We start from the raw sequence: 22395 nt of genomic DNA, 5'->3' as shown, positions 1-22395 counted from the left end.
TGAGTGGCCTACATAAATATGACATTATAATTCAGCCACTGTTTGTTTGCTTGTTTTTCTCCAGACTCCGGGAGAGATTTCCTTTTATGAATCAATTTTGTCTCTGAGGCAACATTTCCATTTCAACTCCCTCTTTACTTCCCTTCCCCACCTACGCTGCTTATACAACCCTTGGCTTACACACTGGAGTGTCCAACTTTATGACAAGGCAGCCAGGATATTAATGCTGATTCTGAATAATTTGCATGGGAGATGCAACAGGGCTGCCCCAAGGCATTCTAAGGATGAGCTGGAAAAGAAGCCCAAAGCTCTAATTAACAGAGATGGGAAAGTAAACCTCTCTGGCTGGAAGATAAGGTTGTGTAGGCTTCTTGTCAAACAAGGTTATTGATGTAATTAAGCCCTGTAAATCAGTGGGGGTATGAGAGAAAGAAATACCCCCCCTGCTTTTCTAAAGCTCTAGAATTCACTTGGATTGCACCAACTACCATGTCTACATAAACAGCTATGACAATTCAACAAGCCTGTGATTTTAGGCCTACAAATTAGGGTTTATTATAACAATTTGTCCTTCCTTTTCTTTTTTTGTTGTACTTTCAGAAAGCGACTCCTGGTTTGGCTCTATATATTAACTTCTGAATGTGTGTCTTTTTGAAATAATTATTGACCACTGAGAAAGGCCCTAGTAAGACACATGTGGTCTTGTTGGTTATTTGATATACTCATCAACTGTGTATGTGAAATCATCAACTTTGTATGTAAAACTACTACAGCGTATATAAAGCTCATGTTGATGTTCTATGTGCAGTGCAGTCTGATATTTAGACCTTATACTTTTAATCGTTAATTTTATTTGGGGTAGCTTGACCCTTGCAGCAATAGCTGTCTGTCTCTCTGTGTGTACACACACACAAATTAGGGTTTCCAGTTGTGAGTTGGAAAATACCTGGAAATTTGGGGGTGGAGCCCTGGTAGGCTGGTGTTTAGGGAGGAGAGGGATCTCAGCAAGGCATAACGCCATAGAAGCTAACCTCCGAAGTATCCATTTTCTCCAGGGGAACTGATCTTTGTTGTCTGGAAATCAATCCTAATAGCAGGGAGATCTCCAGGAACCATGTGGTGGTTGGCAAACCTACTACAAATGAATTAAAGGGTTTTAAGTACTGGCCTTTAACTGACCAAATTTAAATATGCATCTTTCCAGAACCTCAATGTAGACACCTTTTTGAGACATAGAAGGTGGTGGAAGTACCTGACAATCTCAACAAAAGCTACCACCTACTATTAGAAGGAAGCAGTGCACTTCAGTGTTTTCTGTTGTAGTCCATGCTTCAAACACATCCAATTTTATTGTATTTGTTTTGCTTCATTTCTACCCTACCTTTCTCCTCAACAGGGGCCCAAAGTGGCTCTCCTCTCCTCTCCTCCGTTTTATCCTCACAACAACCCTGTTAGTTTGGTTTGACTGAGAGTGCGTGACTTGCCCAAGGTCACCAACCAAGCTGCCATGGCAGAGCAGCAATTCAAACCTGGCTCTCCCAGCTTCTAGCCTGATACTCTAACATGGACACTGGCTCTGCCCTCCCTTTGGTTATTGTACTTTATTTTATTTACCTTATTTATAGTCCACCTTTCTCAACTAGACTCAAGGTGGGTTACATAATGTAAAACAGTGCAAACAATAGGGTGATGCATCAAATACATCTAAAGTTTACTGCTCAACAAATTAAAATGTGTCCTTACTGATCGATCAACTAAAATTAAAGTCTGGAGTCTTCCAGAGCCAAGCAGGCTGGTGGACAACCATCAGTGTAAACCTAAGAGCATTTTCCTGGGAGTAAGCCCCATGGAAAAGGATGCTGAGTAGACCTGCTTAAGATGGCACTGTATACTTTTTCACCCCTTGCAGCTCTCTTCAGGCTGAAAGTAAGCAATGCTTGTTCAAGTCTACTTCTGCCCCCAAAGGCCAACCACAGAACTCGTCATCAGCCTACTGGCAAACTTGAGTCTAAAAGGGGTGGGGGGACAGCTAGTCACAGCTGACTGCAGCCCTTCTGGCCAGGAAAGGAAGGGTCATGATAAAGATTCAGTCAAGTGAAAACCGCCACATTCAGTTGCTGGAGACAAACCATTGCCATCTCATGTTCCCATGACACCGTGGTTTCGAGCTTCCCAGAGTCATGTGGCTGGCCGCTGTATTTCTCTCTTTTTAACACTCTTGAAGACAGAATACATGTCCAAGCAGAAGAACATAAGAAGAGCGCTGCTGGATCAGAAAAGTGGTCCATCTAGTCCAGCATCCTGCCTCATACCAAGGCCAACCAGCTCCTCTGGAGGACCAACAACAGAGCATAGAGGCTGAGGCCTTACTCTAATAATAACATAAGAGACCTGCATGATCAGTCCAGCATCCTGTCTCATACAGTGGCCAACCAGTTCCTCTGAAGGGCCAACAACAGGATAGCTCTGGCCTTCCCCTGATGTTGCCTCCTGGCACTGGGATTCAGAGGCTGACTGCCTCTGGATGTGGAGGTTCTCCTCAATCACCATGGCTGTAGTCACTGACAGACTTATCCTCCATGAATCTATCTTTTGTGGCCATCAGGACATCCTCTAGCAACACGGCAATTCTTTCGTTCTTAAGCACCACTCCCACGCACATCGCCATAGGAGAGAAAACTAGAAGAACAAGTTCCACCTGAAGAATAAAACACCAGTTGCTGCCTTCCCTTCATGCCCCATGGCCATGCCTTGATGAATTCTAGACCTCATAGCAGAGCTTTAACTCACAGAGGGGAAAGCAGCGTTTTCTGCCCCAGCAGCATGAAGCTGACAGAAGCAACGTTGCAAAGAGTGCATAGCGCATGCTGTGACCCAATGCTGATATAGTGGAGTCACTGTCATTTCAGAATAAGAAAGGGCCATGGCTCAGTGGTAGAGCATTTGCTTTGCATGCAGAAGGGCCCAGGTTCAATCCCTGGTATTTCCAGTTGAAAGGACCAGGTCATGTGAAAGATCTCCGCTTGAGTCCCTGGAGAGCTGCTACCAGTCTGAGTAGACAATGCTATTGATTAAGTATAAGGCAGCTTTGGGTGTTCAATGGAGGTAGCTATGATTAGAGATAGTTATTTAGGGAACGTGTGGCATTGTGAAGAAATTGTTAAAAAGGTAAAGGTAGTCTCCTGTGCAAGCACCAGTCGTTTCCGACTCTGGGGTGAATTCACATTATGACATTTTCATGGCAGACTTTTTATGGGGTGGTTTGCCATGGCCTTCCCAAGTCATCTACACTTTCCCCACAACAAGCTGGGTACTCTTTTTAAAAACCTTGGAAGGATGGAAGGCTGAGACAACCTTGAGCCAGCTACCTGAACCCAGCTTCCACTGGGATCAAACTCAAGTCGTGAGCAGAGGGCTTGGACTGCAGTACTGCAGCTTTACCACTCTGGGCCACGGGGCTCCTGAAGAAATAGTTAGAAATGGACTAAGAAGATCTTGGTCCAAACCCCCTCAACAGTCCTGAAGGATCTTTGGCTAGTTCCTTTCTTGCAACCTAGCCTAACACACAGGGTTGTTTTGAAGTTAAAATGGGCTTTGCATGCCACTTTGAACTCTAGGAGAACAGTCAGGATGTTGTGGATCAAACTCAAGTCGTGAGCAGAGGGCTTGGACTGCAGTACTGCAGCTTTACCACTCTGGGCCACGGGGCTCCTGAAGAAATGGTTAGAAATGGACTAAGAAGATCTTGGTCCAAACCCCCTCAACAGTCCTGAAGGATCTTTGGCTAGTTCCTTTCTTGCAACCTAGCCTAACACACAGGGTTGTTTTGAAGTTAAAATGGGCTTTGCATGCCACTTTGAACTCTAGGAGAACAGTCAGGATGTTGTGGATCAAACTCAAGTCGTGAGCAGAGGGCTTGGACTGCAGTACTGCAGCTTTACCACTCTGGGCCACGGGGCTCCTGAAGAAATGGTTAGAAATGGACTAAGAAGATCTTGGTCCAAACCCCCTCAACAGTCCTGAAGGATCTTTGGCTAGTTCCTTTCTTGCAACCTAGCCTAACACACAGGGTTGTTTTGAAGTTAAAATGGGCTTTGCATGCCACTTTGAACTCTAGGAGAACAGTCAGGATGTTGTGGATCAAACTCAAGTCGTGAGCAGAGGGCTTGGACTGCAGTACTGCAGCTTTACCACTCTGGGCCACGGGGCTCCTGAAGAAATGGTTAGAAATGGACTAAGAAGATCTTGGTCCAAACCCCCTCAACAGTCCTGAAGGATCTTTGGCTAGTTCCTTTCTTGCAACCTAGCCTAACACACAGGGTTGTTTTGAAGTTAAAATGGGCTTTGCATGCCACTTTGAACTCTAGGAGAACAGTCAGGATGTTGTGGTAATAACTTATTACTAAATGTACTAGATGGTTTTCATCAATTTTTTTTAATCTAAGAAAAGTTCGGGCCTGGAATTTATGTTCCAACTTCCTATGCTAGCCTCAGCCTTGAATGTAAAATGAAATCAAGGAACAGAGCATGAGCAGCGACATTTCCTTCACCCTTAAGGTTGCCACAGGGTATCCCTCCAAAATAATTATTATTTGGGGGACTGGGTTCTGTTTGCGATGTTATACAAAATTTGCTACAGTCTGTGGATTTGTATCTTATTCTGGGTGTATCACCTCCCATTGCAGTTCCTTAAATATTGTTTTCATCCGCAGAAAAACGTTCACAAAATGCAGCACTTTTAAAAAAAGGGAAATCTGGAATGGCATCATTGCTTGTGCTTACAACTCACACATGGAGCAAACACTATTCTAGCATGCCTGTGGAGTCTGAGGGGAAGAGAAATGAGATATGCTTATCAGGGCATGGGGGCTTGGGAGGAATTCAGATGACTCCTTTATTCTCCCATTGTCAACAGTCAACATTTTACATCAGCTAACTTTGCACAATTTGCGCAGACTTGCATTTTTGGATAACAATTTTGGAACCATGCATTCTTGATTTTTCTTTCTCGAATGGCTTATTTTTTGTCTGGTGGCACAAGAAAAACAAATTCCCTCCTAGAACAAACATCTGTGGAGGGCACAGAGGTTGCAAGAAGGAAGGACACTCATCTTCTCTCCCCCAGACTGAGCCAGCTGTCAGAACTGCGTACTTCCACTGCATTCATTTCAAGACTTTATCAGCTGCCTCTCCAGATGACTGCTTCAGGCAGCCCACAAGGTAAAACAATACAATCAAATCAGAAGAACCAGCAATTGCTGGAGTCAAACACAGCATGACACGTTGTATGTGTCTCACCTGTATTAATAAAGGAGGGGGGCGAAGATCACAGTGATTTTGGTTTCTGTCTCATCTGTGCCATTTCTGGAGGCATCTAGAATAGGGTTGGCAGGTTGTGCTTCGCAACCAGTGGGAGGCTTGGGGGCAGAAAGATGGCGGGTGAGCACTGCAAGGTCCTGTGTGCTGCCATGTCACTTCTGGGGAAAACCAGGGTTGCTGTGACTCTTCCCCCCTGCACTCTTTCCGTTTGAAATGGAAAAATGACCTGTGTGTTGATTTTTTTCTAACAAAAATCTGTAACCTTTCATTGAAATCTGCCTCCGTTCCTGAGGACTGGAAGGTAGCAAATGTCACCCCCATCTTTAAAAAAGGTTCCAGAGGAGACCCGGGAAATTACAGGCCAGTCAGTCTGACTTCAATACCGGGAAAGTTGGTAGAAACCATTATCAAGGACAGAATGAGTAGGCACATTGATGAACACGGGTTATTGAGGAAGACTCAGCATGGGTTCTGCAAGGGAAGATCTTGCCTCACTAACCTGTTACATTTCTTTGAGGGGGTGAACAAACATGTGGACAAAGGAGACCCGATAGATGTTGTTTACCTTGACTTCCAGAAAGCTTTTGATAAAGTTCCTCATCAAAGGCTCCTTAGAAAGCTTGAGAGTCATGGAGTAAAAGGACAGGTCCTCTTGTGGATCAAAAACTGGCTGAGTAACAGGAAGCAGAGAGTGAGTATAAATGGGCAGTCTTCGCAATGGAGGACGGTAAGCAGTGGGGTGCCGCAGGGCTCGGTACTGGGTCCCATGCTCTTTAACTTGTTCATAAATGATTTAGAGTTGGGAGTGAGCAGTGAAGTGGCCAAGTTTGCGGATGACACTAAATTGTTCAGGGTGGTGAGAAGCAGAGAGGATTGTGAGGAACTCCAAAGTGATCTGTTGAGGCTGGGTGAGTGAACGTCAACGTGGCAGATGCGGTTCAATGTGGCCAAGTGCAAAGTAATGCACATTGGGGCCAAGAATCCCAGCTACAAATACAAGTTGATGGGGTGTGAACTGGCAGAGACTGACCAAGAGAGAGATCTTGGGGTCGTGGTAGATAACTCACTGAAAATGTCAAGACAGTGTGCGTTTGCAATAAAAAAGGCCAACGCCATGCTGGGAATTATTAGGAAGGGAATTGAAAACAAATCAGCCAGTATCATAATGCCCCTGTATAAATCGATGGTGCGGTCTCATTTGGAGTACTGTGTGCAGTTCTGGTCGCCGCACTTCAAAAAGGATATTATAGCATTGGAGAAAGTCCAGAGAAGGGCAACTAGAATGATTAAAGGGCTGGAGCACTTTCCCTATGAAGAAAGGTTGAAACGCTTGGGACTCCTTAGCTTGGAGAAACGTCGACTGCGGGGTGACATGATGGAGGTTTACAAGATAATGCATGGGATGGAGAAAGTAGAGAAAGAAGTACTTTTCTCCCTTTCTCACAATACAAGAACTCGTGGGCATTTGATGAAATTGCTGAGCAGACAGGTTAAAACGGATAAAAGGAAGTACTTCTTCACCCAAAGGGTGATTAACATGTGGAATTCACTGCCACAGGAGGTGGTGGCGGCCACAAGTATAGCCACCTTCAAGAAGGGTTTAGATAAAAATATGGAGCACAGGTCCATCAGTGGCTATTAGCCACAGTGTATGTGTGCATATAAAATTTTTTGCCACTGTGTGACACAGAGTGTTGGACTTGATGGGCCGTTGGCCTGATCCAACATGGCTTCTCTTATGTTCTTATGTTCTTAGGTGTGAGGGATGAGTTAAAACCCTCCTTTACCAGCATCCATGATTTAGGGGGTCATCCTAAGTAGGTCGACTCATAACACATCAAGCTTCCTTATACTAAATCAGACCACTGGTGCATCAAAGCCAATATTGGCTACTCAGACTGGCAGTGGCTCTCCAGGCAGGTCTTTCATATCACCTAATGCCAGATCTTTAACTGAAGATGCCAGGGATTGAACCTGGGACCTTTACTAAGTATATTTACTAAGGTATATTTACTAAAGTATATTTAGTGAAGCTTACTAGAAAAGTGTTCTCAGGATTCCCTTGTTAACCACAGATCTCTAATGAATAATAATGATGATGAGGCAAGGTTTTGCTTAGGTACCACTCAGGTAGACTCCTCATGCAGAAGCAGAAAAAGTTTACTCGAAGTGAGTCAGCAAAGCAAACACTTACTACAGCCTTGTAGCATGTTAGCAAGACTGAGGTCTTGCCAGAACTAAATAAAAAAGAAACCTAAAAGTCTTTTATAGATACCAGATAATTGACACACACTCTCCTGCTCAAACCTCCAACAAGTCATTCAAATTGGGTTCTCAGACTTTGATATTATTCCCAGCCAAGGCCACGTATTCCAAGGTAGACAGATCTTGGTTGCTGCTCATCTCCATCTCTCTGGAGATGAGATAAAAGTTCTCCCAGATGTTTTTACTTCACAGCAGCCTCCCTCTCATATATGCTATTCTACTAACGTTTTAGGTGAATGCTTTAAAATGTTCAGTATTGCAAAATAAACTTGTTAAAATACATGGTGGTGGTTAGTTCCAAGTGATTACATCTAGATAACTGAACATATGAATACACGGTGAAAGTTATTTGGCTAAATATAAAAACAACTGGTGCATAATAAGTAACGACAATAATACTAGGATAATCCAAACCAATCAGAATGTGTATACAGCATTTAACCAGAACAATCAATCTTGTCAGCACTTTGTTCCTGACAGATAATGATAATAATAGACTTATGGGAACCCCAAGAAATGGGGTTCTCAAGGCAAGAGGTGAACAAAGGTAGTTTGCCATGGCCTTCCTCTGCATAGCGACCCTGGTCTTCCATGGTGGTCTCCCATCCAAGCACTGACCACAGCCAACCCTACTTAGCTTCTAAACTCAGGCTAGTCCAGCCTATTTAAGTGGCTCCAACATAGTATACAATTTTTAAAAGAACAAAGAACCTGACACAATCTTCACAAGCAGGGGAACAAATACCCTTTTCTTTGTGGTTTCTGTGTGTCTAAATGAAGGAAGTGGTTGACATGGTTATTTGTTTTTGAACACTTAAGAACACTCTACTTCCTGGTGTTTTAAAATTGAAGATGAGATAGACGTATATTTGTGGGGTTATCATATGGCCTGGTTGTCTGGGTTTTATCTAGATTCTCAGCTTCTCATTCAGTGCTTGTGTGGCTGTTAGGTGGCCTGGATTCCTTGATTTTTTAAAAAGTAAGTTTCTAGACTGGGCCCCCCCAACCTTTTTCAGCCTACAGGCACCTTTGGAATTGTGACATTGAGCGGTGGGCACCACTACAAAATGGCTGCCACAGAAGAGAAGTGAGCCACAAAACAGCTGCCACAGCTTACATTCAGTCACACAGATCCTTGTGCTACAGTAGCAGCTGCTGCCAAAGCAAGAATTTCAAAATCTGCCAATCAATTCTCTAATGGCCAATTAGAAAACTTGCAAGGCAAAAGTCCCACTTGGCCACACCCACTTTCTAAAAACACTTGGTAAGTGCCAGGAAAAGTGCTGGTGGGTGCCATGATGCCCACAAGCAACTGGTTGGGGACCCCATTCTCGTTTTTGCAGACCCAGAGAGGTGAAGCAAATTAGGCAGTTTTCTGCCCAATTGTTTTGTGGGAACTGAGCCTGTTCCCGCCTTCTGTTGTTCTAGCCAAAGTCACAGTTGTGATGATCAAGCTTGATACATCTCTATTTGACAAGCTTGAACATTGTCTGTAGGGTTGCCAACTCCAGGAGACCTCAGGGTGGAGCCTGGGGAGGATGGGGCTTGGGGAGGGGCCTCAGCAGGGCAGAATGCCATAGAGACCACCCTCTAAAGTAGCCGTTTTCTCCAGGGGAACTGATCAGTATTGTCTGGAGATCAGTTGTAATTACAGGAGATCTCCAGGCTCCACCTAGTTGTTGCCAACACTCATTCAGAAGAAAACTTGAGGAAATCCTGACATGAACAAATAGTTGGGGTAAAAACATGCTCCCTGTGATCTCCCCCTGCAAAAAATTTTTGTGGTGGTTCACAGGAGCAGACAACTAATCAACAGGTAGAGATATTTAACATGCTTGATTTTATAATTAGTACCAATTTGTATAATAATGTTTAGCAGCTTCGATTTAGGGAACGGAAACAAGACAACATTATTTACACATCACTTCAGAAGCTGAGTTTCTCAGAAAGCAATTAAACCTCATCACTTGGGGTTTACACCCCCATGGATTTAAATCAAATTTATTTCCAAATAAGCCCAATTCAAGACAGTGTGGTGTAGTGGTTAAGAGTGCCAACTAAAAACTTGGGAGATCCAGGTTCAAATCCCTATGTGCTCCCTGGGTGACCTTGGGCCAGTTCTTCTCTCTCAACCTAACCTACTTCACAGGGTTGCTGTGAGGATAAAATGGGTCCCCCACTGGGGAGAAGGGCAGGGCATAAATAAATAAATAGATAAATAATAAAATACTTTGATTTGCTCCCTGCAACTTCAGATCTAAATACCATTCAAAGGAGCAGAATTAAGTCCCCACGCAAAGCCTCTTGATGGTTCAGTTTTTAACTACAGCAATATTCATTTTGAATAGACGGTTGATAGATTTTACTTTCTTTGCAGTTCATGGACATATGAAGCTGCCTTATACTGAATCAGGCCCTCGGTCCATTAAAGTCAGTATTGTCTACTCAGACTGGCAGCGGCTCTCCAGGGTCTCAAGCTGAAGTTTTTCATGCCTATATGCCTGGACCCTTTTTAGTTGGAGATGCCAGGGATTGATCCTAGGACCTTCTGCTTATCAAGCAGATGCTGTACCACTGAGCCACCATCCCTCCCCGAAGGAGGGAGAAACATCTTTAATAATAATAATAATAATAATAATAATAATAATAATAATAATAATAATAATAATAATAATCCTGCAAAATTTACTGGCTATGGCCAGCTCCAGAATCCCCCAATAAATGAGGTTATAAAGAGCAAAGCTTTTTGTGTGTGTGTTATTTCTTTGATTGTTGAACATTCTGCTCAGGGAAGGTCAAAGAGAACTTCATAAATAATATAGTTTTACCATCTACTCAAAAAACTGTTACCCAGCTGTTGTTTTTTTGAAGGAGGGGTTGTACTTACTCTTAACAGGCTTTTGGTTGTGATCCCATTTAATCATAATAGTTGTTGTTTTTTAAAATTGTAATTTCTGGAGGATAGTGATGGTTGTTTTATTTTTGTTATTTGTGCACTTACAACTTTGTACACTGTATGTTGCCTTGGTAACACATTGTAGGAAAGCAATTTAGAAATTCTAAGAAGGTGGGGCTACAATCTTTAATTGTCTGAAATTGGAAGATCAATCAATTAAAAAGCTTCAGGGAAAGCACCTTTTAATCGATAGGGCTGCAGGTTAAAGGCATGCTTGCTGATTTGTTGAAGGTCATCTGCTTCTGTTTCTTCGTACCAGAGAATGCAAAAGAAAATTTCAAATAGCCTATCCTTCTCTTACAATTGAGGCTTTGTGTGTTAAAAACCATATATTCTCTTTACCTCCAAAATCCCCAAAAGGTGTCCATGCTGTGGCTTTGGCAATGTGTGAATTTAATCAATTACCTAATTGATTTAAATCAGAAGACAGATGATCGATCAGCTCTCTCTCTCTCTCTCTCTCTCTCTCGGCTTGGCTTCGCGAACGAAGATTTAAGAAGGGTGCAATAGCCCACGTTTGCTGCAGGCTCGCTGGTGGCTGACAAGACCAATGTGGGACAGGCAGGTCCGGCCACAGCGGCTCTTTGAGAACGCACGCATAGCTGGCCTTGAGGACAAAAGGAGATTGAGGAAGAATCGCACTGCTACAGCACCAACCCCAGATCGATCAGCTAAGTGTTACTTAATTCATTGACATTTAAAAGCATGATAAACAGAAAGGCCTAGCTATTGCTAGCTGAGAGCAGAAGGAGAGCTTAGTCTGTTCTTTATCTTTCATGGCACACTGAACCGAAGTAGGAATGTCTAAAATAAAAAATTCATTAGTCTAAGAAAAAACAGCCTGCGGCAATGAGCTGTTTGTGATGATCTGGAAAAATTAGCTGTGCATTAACTATATATAAATATATTTTTTAAAAAAAATCACCCAAGTCAGCGACAACAGACCTTCCAGAGTGACCTTCATAAGAATTGTCTTTTTCAGATCTATACTGACAGAACAGCAGAGGCACGATCACAGTTTCCGTTAGCCTACTCACCACCATTGTAAAAGTGGCTAAATTTGGATTGCTGCTGGACAAGACTCTTTAATTCCGTTTCCGCTCCTTTTATTACACAACAAGGGACTGCTTTGGCATCTCCCCTGCATCCTGTCCTTTAGGAAATTCTGCTCAAATTCTGATTATTCCTTACTTTATCCCCCCCCCCAGTAATGATCTCACAGGCATCAACCTCTCCATTTTCATACAGTCTGATCAGGAAAGCCAATGAGAGAATTGCCTTTCACAAGAAGGCAAGAGCCTAAGGGGTGATGCAGCCCACCTTTCTGCCCAAAAGATGTCACACTGGATATCTTAGGTGCCTAGCCAAGACCCTTATTGGGTTAAATGTAAAAAAAGAAATCAGTTGCCTCAAAAGTACACAGGACCAGATCTACATGTTTTTTGAGAGGGGGGGGGGGCAACATTAAAAAATGATTCCCTCTTGTGGGCCCATTCTATCTTCTGGGACCAAAGAATAGAATGGACTCCATACTCAATTTGGCGCCCCCCCCCTCCATTGACACCCCGGGCAAGCACCCCCTCTGTCCCTCCCTAGATCCAGCCCTGGAAGCACAAAAGCTTTACATAGTATCCCTGCTCCTCCACATTCCCTGATTAAGGGAAAATGCTTCTCAAACCAACTGCAAAGGTGAGCTGACTCCAGTGGTAAGAAGAGAAAAAAATTTTAGTTACAAAAATAGAGGTACATATCTAGTTACAAAAATAGTACATATTACATGACAAATTCATGTAGGTAAATTAACTGCAAAAAGTTAACTTCCTACAGCTCCAAGCTCGGGTAAGGGAAACAAAAAGAGAGGTCCTATATAGGACAAAAAACAGAAGGTAAGCAACAGCCAAAGAGGCTCAACATCTAACAGATGAGAAAGTAGGTGTGTAGGGGAGTGTGTGTGTGTGTGTGTGTGGGAAGCCCCCAAGCAAGATGCCTATGACAACCTCCTCCCTCCCAGCAACTGATTTAAGGAGGCACATGACCTCTGATACAGGAAGTAGATCAAGATGGGTAGCCGTGTGATGGTGCATTCACACTATGCTAAATAATGTGTTTTACATTCGGATTTTTACTGTGTAAGAATAGCAGAAATCTGGATGCAAAACACATTATATAGTGTAGTGTGAATGCACCATTAGTCTGTGTATAGCAGTAGAAAACAGTAAGAGTCCAGTAGCACCTTAAAAATTAATTCACAAAAGATCATACCCTGACATAAATTTCGTTATTTTTCTTCTGGTACAGGAAGGAATTGATATCTGTCGTGATTAGTAGTCAGTGATAGTCTAGTCTTCCATGAATTTGTTCACTCCCCTTTCAAAGCCTTCCAAGCTAGAGGCCATGACCACATCCGGTGGTAGTGAGTATTAACTATCTGTCCCCTTTATTCAGCCCCAAGGAAGAAATTCTTAGTTACGATCCTGGCCAATTTAAGCCCTAGTGCTACAATGGAAAAAGTTATATTTTTACTTGCAGTTGTGAAGCCAGAGGTTTCATATAAGGTTGCCCTTTTTGCCCTAGCAGCAAAGAAAGTTGGAGCTAAACTAGTGTCAGCATAGTTCAGTTAAGAATTTAACTAGTATTCAACAGACATTTATGGGAGTTTTCCCTTTTCTTACAAAACAGGTTATAAAATGTAACTTTCACAGTGTCTTTTACTGTACTATATTTTACTGTACATTATTTTCTATCGATTGTAACGGCCATTGGCCCTATGCAGTAAAATTGAACTGAACTGAGTATTAACTATACACTGTGTGAAGAAGTATCAGGCTAATGGCCCATCCAGTTCAACACTCTGTGTCACCCAGTGGCCAAAACCCATGTGCCACCAGGAGGTCCACCAATGGGACCAGAACTCCAGAAGCCCACCCGCTGTTGCATCCCACAAGCACCAAGAATACAGAGCATCACTGCCTTCCTCTGCAAAGCCTTCCTTGGTAGCCGGCCATTCGTGTACCGACTCTGCTTAGCTTCAGACAAGATCTGGCTACACCGTGCCACCTCCCCTCTTCTGTGTTAGCTTCAGTATACCAAAATGAACTGCCTTAAGAGATATGAAAGGGACTTTCTTTGACCACTTTTCAAAATCCCTGCTGTTGTGTCCTAGGCTCAAATGGGAGAACTGTTACTTTTGGAGGGAAGCCGAACAAGCCAGAGCTTGAACTCCACACCAGGGTTCCAGAGAAGGCCTAAGCATGCCCAATCAGGGGAAGGATTGAAACATAAGTAGCCAATCAACATCCAGGCTCATACTGTACCCTGATAGGCCCTTAGGGCCCTGTAAATAGCCAATCCATGTAGATAGTTAAGGACCAATCAGAAGGGGGGAAGAATTGTATAAAGGAGCGGGAAGTTTGAACAGAGCTCACTCTGTGTGTGTGTGTTCCTGAAGTAAAGCTTGCTGAAATCACTCTCCGACTCTGGTCTCTTACTGCGCCGATCCCAGTACATTACACCTGCATAGGACATTTGTGAACTAATTAGGAAGAGCTAACTTCTAAAAAATTTTTTTACCACTTAATACAATTGTTTTTTTGGTTTCATTGCACCAAAGTTGCCTTGCATTCGGAAAAGGCTGTGTAGGAATTGTCAAGTGACATTGTAGCATAATAGCCATCATTTGCAGCTGGATTTTTTCTGTGTGGAGGCGCCAATCCAGTTTGCTACAGCACAATTATAGGACAGTATTTAACAATGTGTGGATCCACTCTTTGCTGAGTATTTACTGAATTGTTTTTAATTGCTGATATTATTACAGAGGTTGTCTTGGAAACCTTGGGGCAGAAGAGTGAGTATGGCTTCCTGCAAAGTATGTAAAACTGAGTTATTCAAATAGATAATATCACAGATAATAGGGTAGTGCTGAACAAAATGATCCACCAAGTTACTTGCATAAATTATTAGAGGCTATGCTCTATACTACTGCATACTTCAGGCGGGTAGCCGAGTTGGTCTGAAGCAACAGAACAAAGTTGGAGTCCAGTGACATCTTTAAGACTGACAAAGTTTAATTCTGAGTATAAGCTTTCGTGTGCATGCACACATCACCAGAGCATCGCCTGAAGACAGAATTAAACTTCGTTGGCCTTACAGGTGCCACTGACTCAAACCTTGTTCTACTAGCGTGCATAGTTTGTTGTTAAATTGGATTTACTATGTTATTTCACATTATTGTATGTGTTATATTAACAATTTACTTTGCTTCAATTCTGTTTTTCCATTTTTCTACAACCTGAATCCTATGTCGCTGTTCATTGAATGTCCCTTCCTGCCGACTGTATTGACTCATTCTGTGTAATCCACCTTGAGTCCCAGAGATATACAGAACTTTCTCTGACCAATAAAAGATGTACCATGAAGAGCCAGAGTAGTTTAATGGACAGATTGCTGGAAATGGGAGAGGGGGACTCAGGTTCAAATCTCCACTCTTCTACAAAGCTTACTGGGAGACATTTTGCCGGCTGTTCTCACTCAGAGCAGCCTTCCTGGCAGGAAGAGAAGAAATATCCATGTGCTGCTTTAAGCTCCTTAAAGGGAAGGACAGGATAAAAACATGAGATACGTAGACAGATCTTGGGTGTAGCCACCCTAGCAGCTGATACTCACAGGACCCCAGCCAAGCAGAGGCTGATGGGAAATATTTGCTCATGAAAAGTGTGTCACATGAGATCCACATCTGTGGCAGACCCCATGAGAACCTCACAAGTATGCAAGAACTGCCAGGTTTGCTATTAGCCAACACTCACGCAAATACTTTATATACAAACCAACTGTGGTAGAATAACTAGCAAATTCTACACAATGTATTTAGAGAAATTTAGAGAAATAGCTCAATCATTCAGTAATTTCATACCTCCCGCTGTATCATCAAGACACAATTTCCTGTATGCTGGAAAATCAACTTATCCAGTCCAATAAAGTGTTTATTGCGGTATTAATTTTCATATGTGACCAATATTGAGTCCTGAAATCATATGCTGGACACCCCAAAACTGCATCCATTGTTATTATTGTTCTGTGGTTCTCTCGTTTTTTGCAACACTCACTCAAAGGTACCCAGTGTTTTGCCGTGTGGGTCATTCCCAGCAGCCACTTAGTAGTGGGAAGGGTTTCCATGATAGGCAGAAGCTACCATGATAATTAATTTATTTAGCATTTTTGTATTCCCTCTCTGTGGACAAAGCACCACTCAAAGCTGAGTCCCAGAGCAGTAAAAATGTGTTTCATTAAAAATTAATTAATGTATTATTTTCTAGCCTGCCTTCCTCATAGGGATTCAAGGTGGATCATACATACAGCGTCAGTACAGTCTCAAAAATGAGACTGTATTTTTGAGACTGTCTCAAAAATGAGACAGTCGGTAAGCAATGCATTAGGATTTTAGAAACCTGGAACCATCAGAAAGAGCATTCACATGACACATTAAGCAGTACAGAAATTTTATAAATAGGATCCTTCTTTCAATCCAATTTAAATTTTATCGATTTTTTTAAACTTAACTGACATAACAAACATAACGAACATAGGGGGTTTCATTCCAAGCATTACAAACAATTAGTGCGTGAGATCAACATATGTATCCATAAACCAACATTCAAACAAAGTTACAAAGGAAGTTACATATTAATATATTGATGACTCCATCTTTAACAAATTTACATTTTAGGTTTCCTGAATAGTTAACAAAAAGCTAATGATCCTTAGTCTAATATCAGTGTTCAAAATATTGATAAGGGATAGAATAAACACATTTATATAATACTGATAAGGAATAGAATAAACATATTTATGTAAGGTAAAGGTAGTCCCCTGTGCAAGCACCAGTCGTTTCTGACTCTGGGGTGACGTTGCTTTCACAACATTTTCACAGCAGACTTTTTACGGGGTGGTTTGCCATTGCCTTCCCCAGTCATCTACACTTTCCCCCCAGCAAGCTGGGTACTCATTTTACCGACCTCGGAAGGATGGAAGGCTGAGTCAACCTGGAGCCAGCTACCTGAACTCAGCTTTCTCTGGGATTGAACTCAGGTCGTGAGCAGGGAGCTCAGACTGCAGTACTGCAGCTTTACCACTCTGCGCCATGGGGCTTTTCGTATTTATGTAAACAACCATATAATCTGACTGATTTGGTACAACATTGTTGGATTTAAGATAAACAATAACTGGATCCTTCTTTCAATGAGCTAAAAACAGCACTACTGACCACTGCTAAAAACCAGCTTGGAAATAAAAAAATCAACATGAAATCAAATCAGGAGAAAGCTGGCAAGCTCCAAAATCTATCTGGGAAGGCCAGGTTACCCAGGAAGAATTCCTCAGCAGGTCTACTCAGAAGGAAGTCTCATTCTACTCAATGACACACCAAGGAGAAGTATCCTTTGGATTACGCTGCCCAGCACCAAGAGACAGGTCAAGTTAATGTGGACCAGGGGCTTTTTTTGAGCAGCAATGCACAGGAACGCAGTTCCAGCTGGCTTGGCATCACGGGGTGTGGCCTAATATTCAAATGAGTTCCTTCTGGGCTTTTTCTACAAAAAAAGAGAGGCCTTGATGTGGACCCAGGCTGGCATAAAGGTTTTGGGAACAACATGGTTGCTTTAAAGTGCAATAAGAAGTCAATATGCGAAATAAGAAAATAAACAAAAACAAGGAAAAGACGTCAAACTGAGAATAGGCTGTGCAGGTCTGGTCATCAGGCCTCTAGGTTCATTAAAAAGATGACAACGATGACCTACTTCATCAGTCTTAATGGTTCCCTTCCCTGAATCTTATCTTACTAATGTGAGTGCCCAGAATCTCATCAACCAATTTTGCCAGAGGGAAAAAAAAACAGCCACTCAAACCCATTTAAAAAAAAAATCCTTTTAAAGAAAGTAGATTGCATTAGAAGCACAAGATTCAGTAGAAGCTGTTCATTTTTGCTATCAGCTCTAACGGGAACAGCTCTCCAAATATGTCACTTTCCCCCGCTCCTTGTCTAATCACTGTCACTACTAAAGAAAAAAAGGTCTGGCCATTTCTATTACTCCAGGGTGCAGCCGCCTCCTGCAGTCTGTAATTCAGATTAAGAACAAAACACTGCAAAGGAACAGCCAATTATTCCTGCATGCTCCCAAGTATTCTAAACCGTGGCTTTTTCACTTTTTCTTAAAATGGCAACTGAATTTTGTAATATTGTTATAATGCTGTATTTAAGGTTCTCTGAATTCCCAAACATTCACTTTTTTAAAAAAGAAAAAGCTTTAGCCTCCTTCATTGTGGAAGATCCAGGGGTCCTCCCCCCACCTTCTGGGCATGGAGCAGGGGTCACTGGATGTGTGTGTGGGAAATAGTTTTGAATTTCCTGCATTGTGAAGGGTATTGGACTAGACCCTGGAGGGACCTTCCAACTCTATGCTTCTATGATATAAGGGGAAAAGCATATCTCAGCATGGAAGGGGACAGAGGCTTATTTCTAGTCTCTAGTTTTCATGAAGGTCTCCACCTCTACTCACAACTTTCCCTTTACTGAGAAATAAAATTAAATTAACAATTTTAGGTTGTTCTGCCTTTTTTCTAATGGCCAGAAGTTAGAACATAAGAATAGCTCTGCTGGATTAGACTAGTGGTCCACATCCTGTCTCACAGAGGCCAAACAGTTCCTCTGGATGGCCAACAACAGGGCATAGAAGCTGAGGCCTTCCCCTGATGTGGCCTCCTGGCTTTGGGATTAGAGGCTTAGTATCTCTAAATGTGGAGGAGCCCCTCAGTCCCCACAGCTAGTAGCCATTGACAGATTCATAGAACACAAGTCTATCAAATGTCCTTTTATTAAGAACATGAGGTTAGAAGGTAAGATACTTTGTTGGGGGAGGGGGCAATCTTTACATAACAGGCCAGATTGCTGTCCTGGTGGAAGTGAAGCAGAGAACTGGAACTTCAACCAAGCACTGCAGATGGACTCAAGAAGCAGCCCCCGAGTGGGAGGGCGGAAACTGAGATCAAGAGGGAGACTGTTCAAGCATCAAGGAGCAGGACGGCTAATGAAAACATCATTTGGTTTCTAAACTTGGCAGGAGCATCTGTTCCAGCTCTGACTGGGTTACCTCTCCGCAGCCTTGGAGATGCTGGAAGTCCCTTCTGGAACAACAACAGACCACTCTGCCCATCTTAACTGGAGACTGGTAACACCTTTGGCTGGTGAATGAAGCTTGAGGAGCTGATGGGAACCAATATCCTGTTCCATGCTGAGGTCAAGGAATACAGAGCTGGCCTGCAGCTGGAACACTGCTGACCACTGGAGGGGGTAACTTATGGTCTTGGGCCCACCTGGAGCTGCCAGACCAGGAACGTGATGGCTAAACCTCAGATGAAGACTGGAGAGGTGTGGTGGAATCTTTTGCCAACCTTTCTCCAGTCACCTTCTGTATGTCCTTGTGTACCAGCTTCAGACCAACATGGCTGCCCACCTGGATCTGTCATCAGGCAGCCATCTGTTGACTTATCCCTCCACTCAGGGTGGCCTGTCTGGCATCGAGTAGAGTCTAGGTCTTTTCCATCAGGGCTCTGGCTCTGTGGAAGGGGCTCCCTGAAGATTTGAGGAGAGTCCCCTCCTTGGAGATCTTCAGGAACAGATAAAAGGAAGTTCTTCTTCACCCAAAGGGTAATTAACATGTGGACTTACAGCCACAAGAGGTGGTGGGGGCTACAGGCATAGCCAGCTTCAAGAGGGGATTGGATAAACAAATGGTCCATCAGTGGCTATTAGTCACAGCGTATTGTTGGAACTCTTTTGTCAAGGGCAAGTGATGCTCTGTATTCTTGGTGCTTGGGGGGACACAGTGGGAGGGCTTCTAGTGCCCTGGCCCCACTGATGGACCTCCTAATGGCACCTGGGTTTTCTGGCCACTGTGTGACACAAAGTGTTGGACTGGATGGGCCATTGGCCTGATCCAACAGAGCTTCTCTTATGTTCTTATGTTCTAGGAGGCATTGCAAGGCCTGCCTGTTCACCAAGGCTTTGGGGGGAGGGGTTGAAGGGGGGAGTGGGGAGAGAACTGGGTGTTGCCAGGACTTTTTCTTTTTAGCAGGAATGCACAGGAATGCTGGCTTGGCATTGGGGGTGTGGCCTAATATGCAAATAAGTTCCTGCTGAGTGTTGCTATTTAATTTTTTTCTTAAACTGAAAATGTTCTTAACTGATATTGTAAGCTGCCCTGAGCCATGAGGAAAAGCAGGATATAAATGTCTTGATAAAATAAATAGAATTGATATCCTGCACCCCACAGGTGGGTGTGTTGCACCCAAAGCCAGTGACTTTGGAATCTCTAATTTTGCAAGACATTGCTGGATGTGCTCCTTCCCCCCTGCAGTCTCTGGTAAAGAGGCCACGGCAGCATCACCCAACATTGCTGCAAGGTGAATTGCCTTTGGAAAACCAGAACCTGCCCGCATTACTACATACCAGCGTAGCACTTCCGCATCATGGGATTTTGGTATGCCTCCTCCCCTCCCTGTACGTTTGTCTCTGTCCACGTTTCAGCATCTTTCCGAATTAGTGTGTCCTGCTGTCATCTGTTCCTGCCTCCATGTTGTCAAGGCTGAAGATTAAGAATGTCAGTCACTTTGATTGTTTGGTGGTTTGGTGCTAGGACATTTGGAGCTGAATGACACCTGCCTTCTGGCAAAGCTCTCTTAACCTGCCAGACTCTGGGCCTCAGGTATTCCCGGTCTTCACACCTGAGAGCTTACAGGAGAGCAAAGGGTGAAGAGGCAGAGCTGACAGGAGTTTGGGCCCTAGTATCATACCCTTTTCCTCAATTGCTCTATCTTAGACTTGGGCCTAAGGGATTCCTCATGCAGATTCATGCAGTCTCAGCAACAGAGGCCACTACATCTGATAGAAACAGATATGGAAAAGTCATCTAATCCAACCTCCTGCACAATGCCGGAAATTCACAGCTACCTCTCCCCATTCCAGTTCCCCCAGTGACCCCTGCTCTATGCGTGAAGGCACGATGTTCCATTCATCTTTTTGCTTCTCTATTCTAGTAACCTTTGGTGCCTCTCGAGAGCCAGCCTGATGTCATGGTTAATGTGTCAGATTAGGATCTGAGAGGCCCAGGTTTGAATCCCTTACAGTCTGGCACGGAAGCTTGCTGGGTGATCTTACGTTGGTCACACACACTCAGCCTAGCTTACCTCACAGGGTTGTTGTGAGGACAAAACAGAGAAGGGGAGAATGTGGTAAAGCACTTAGAGACCCCTGCTTGGAGAAATACGGGGCATAAATAAAGTGAATAATAAATAAAATGCATCTATTTTGCAACCAGCAACATTGAATTAACGGTGCAGTCCTTAGTGGACTCCAGTGACTTCAATGGATTTAGAAGAAAGCCATGAAAACCCTCAGTTTGCAAGGGTGTTAATGATAGGATGTATTGGGAGGTCATTCATTCATAGAGTTGCCGTATGGTGGAAGCAACTTGATGGCACTTACGAAAAAGAGTTGGTTTTACACCCATTTTTTTACTACCCAAAGGAGTCTCAGAGTGGCTTACAATCTCCTTCCCTTCCTTTCCCCACAACAGACACTCTGTGAAGCAGGTGGGGCTGAGAGGGCTCTGAGACACCTGTGTCTGACTCAAAGTCACCCAGCTGGCTGCATGTGGAGGAGTGGGGAATCCAACCCATTTCTCCAGGTTAGACTCTGCCACTCATAACTACTACACCACACGACTCTGCTTAGAATGACATCATTAATGTACAGCATCTTCTTAGCTGAAGCAGACTACAAATTGCAGATTTTGGGCTTTTCCACACTGGTCTCTGACAAAGGGAGCTTTGACTCTCAAAAAAATTTACCCCCAAAATCGTATTGGCCTCTAAGGTGCTGCTGGACTCCATTGAAGCATTCTGGGTATTTCTAAGCCTTGCTCATTCCTCTGTGACAATATGGTTGCTTGAAACTTTTTTTTAAAAAAAGAAGTATTCCATTGCTCTTTTGCAGAACAGCAACACGATGCCTTCCCCCTGCACCTCTTGCATCCACTGTAAATAGGGCTTTTTTGGTAGAAAAAGCCCAGCAGGAACTCATTTGCATATTATGCCACACCTCCTGATGCCAAGCCAGCTGGAACTGCATCCCTGTGCGTTCCTGCTCAAAAAAGATGCTCTGTTAGTATGAGTGAAAAGCCAAAGAGATCTGCCAGAAATCGGGAAGCCTTCTTTCATTCTTGCAGAGGCAGAGACATCTGGCCAGGTTCTTGGGAGTTTCATTCAATGTGACATTCGCTCACGAAGGTCAGTGGAAAAAAAGCGTCAGCTCAAACAGGAAGCTGCCTTGTCATCTCAGCATACCGAGCGCTTCTCCCTTCACAGCCACAAGCCTTTCTTCTCTCCCACAGCCAGGCGGTTCCAAGCCAAAGCCAGATGACACCCAGGGAGGCAGCTCAGCTCACATTTGAAAAGGAAAACAAACTTCAGCCTGCCCTCTGATCACTGTGCTGCTTTCCTCCCTGCAAGCGCATCTTCCCTTGGCAATGAGTTTGCCAAGGAGAACCCAATGCTTATCGACAGGATGTGGCCCAGCACCAGGGCTTTTTTTTGTAGCAGGAACTCCTTTGCATATCAGGCCCTGTAAGAAGAGCCTTGTAAGCTCTTGGAGGATTGGCTACACCAGGGGTGTGTGGCCTAATATGCAAAGGAGTTCCTGCTATTAAAAAAAGCCCTGTCCAGCTCCACAAAGGCACCAGGCCGCACTCCATTGATTTTAATTTTTTTTTAAATCACTTCACTTACACCCTGCCTTTCTCCCCAAG

At 43.5% G+C, this 22395-nt stretch overlaps 1 protein-coding gene and 1 non-coding gene across 2 annotated transcripts in view; one reads left to right on the top strand and one right to left on the bottom strand.

The window, feature by feature from the left end:
• UBASH3B (ubiquitin associated and SH3 domain containing B) overlaps positions 1-22395 on the bottom strand; it is a 99651-nt gene that overhangs the window by 65030 nt on the left and 12226 nt on the right. The gene's annotated exons all lie outside the window — the stretch shown is intronic.
• On the top strand, positions 2921-2989 carry TRNAA-UGC (transfer RNA alanine (anticodon UGC)). Its single transcript has one exon. It is a non-coding gene; the product is annotated as a tRNA-Ala (tRNA).

This window comes from Heteronotia binoei, chromosome 12 (assembly GCF_032191835.1).
Source record: "Heteronotia binoei isolate CCM8104 ecotype False Entrance Well chromosome 12, APGP_CSIRO_Hbin_v1, whole genome shotgun sequence".
NCBI lineage: Eukaryota > Metazoa > Chordata > Lepidosauria > Squamata > Gekkonidae > Heteronotia > Heteronotia binoei.
This window is presented reverse-complemented; position numbering and strand designations above follow the sequence as displayed.